Source organism: Oryx dammah, unplaced genomic scaffold (assembly GCF_014754425.2).
Source record: "Oryx dammah isolate SB20612 unplaced genomic scaffold, SCBI_Odam_1.1 HiC_scaffold_2, whole genome shotgun sequence".
Lineage (NCBI taxonomy): Eukaryota > Metazoa > Chordata > Mammalia > Artiodactyla > Bovidae > Oryx > Oryx dammah.
This window is the reverse complement of record NW_024070186.1, coordinates 73,626,961-73,628,198: the sequence shown is the minus strand read 5'-3', so window position 1 is coordinate 73,628,198 and position 1,238 is coordinate 73,626,961. Positions and strand designations below refer to the sequence as shown.

Below are 1,238 nucleotides of genomic sequence, written 5' to 3'. Positions count from 1 at the left end.
TTCCCTGACCAAGGATTGAACCTGGGCTCCCTGCATTAGGAGAGCAGAGTCTTAGCCACTGGACCACCAGGGAAGTCCTAACTAATTTTTTTTTAATCTTACTCTATGAAAATTGTAAAATTGATCTGCAAATGAGAAATTTTGTTTTATAATCGGTAGAAGAATTCAACACGAGTGCCACAGCAGATGTGGGGTGATCACTCATGACATTAGCTCCTGACAAGCTAGCTAGGGGAGGGTGTCGAGGGATTGCTGCAGTAGAGCTTATGTCACTGAATGGCACTACCATCCATCAAGTTCTGCAACCAGAAACCAAGGTGTTACCCACGACACCTCTCTTTCTCATCCTACTGTATCTAATCCATCAACAAGGTTTGTCAATTTTACCTCTTAAATTTTTCTCATGACTCTGTCCACTTCTCTCCATCTTTTCCACCACAGTTCTAGTCCAAACCACCATCCTGGATGACAACAGTCACTCCTAGTTAGAAACTTATCTTCCATTCTAAGCTATCTAATTATTCCTCCAGTCTGCTGGCCTCAGAGACATTTTCAAAATGTAAATTTGATTTCTCAACCCTTAACCTGTTCACTTTTTAAACCCTTGCAGTGGTTGGCTTCTGCTGTTACTCTAAAGACCTTTAGCATGGTCTACGTCGGGAGACCTTCCCTTCCTTCTCCCACCACCTGGCCCTTGTTAAAGTTCCCTCTGCTTGGAGTGCTCTCTTCTCTGCCCCCTTCCACCGTCTTCACTACTAGCTCCTGCTGCTGCTGCTGTTAAGTCGCTTCAGTCGTGTCTGACTCTGTGCGACCCCATAGATGGCAGCCCACCAGGCTCTGCCGTCCCTGGGATTCTCCAGGCAAGAACACTGGAGTGGGTGCCATCGCCTTGTCCAGTGCATGAAAGTGAAAAGTGAAAGTGAAGTCGCTCAGTCGTGTCTGACTCTGGCGACCCCGCGGACTGCAGCCCACCAGGCTCCTCCGTCCATAGGGTTCTCCAGGCAGGAGTACTGGAGTGGGTGCCATCGCCTTCTCCAGTGCATGAAAGTGAAAAGTGAAAGTGAAGTCGCTCAGTCGTGTCTGACTCTGGCGACCCCGTGGACTGCAGCCCACCAGGCTCCTCCGTCCCTGGGGTTCTCCAGGCAGGAGCGCTGGAGCGGGGTGCCTTGGGGTTCTCCAGGCAGGAGCGCGGGAGCGGGGTGCCTTGGGGTTCTCCAGGCAGGAGTGCTGGAGCGGGG

General features: G+C 50.9%; 1 non-coding gene across 1 annotated transcript; it reads right to left on the bottom strand.

The window, feature by feature from the left end:
* TRNAR-CCU lies at positions 1-73 on the bottom strand. The gene has a single exon. It is a non-coding gene; the product is annotated as a tRNA-Arg (tRNA).
* Between the last annotated feature and the right edge of the window lie 1,165 nt (positions 74-1,238).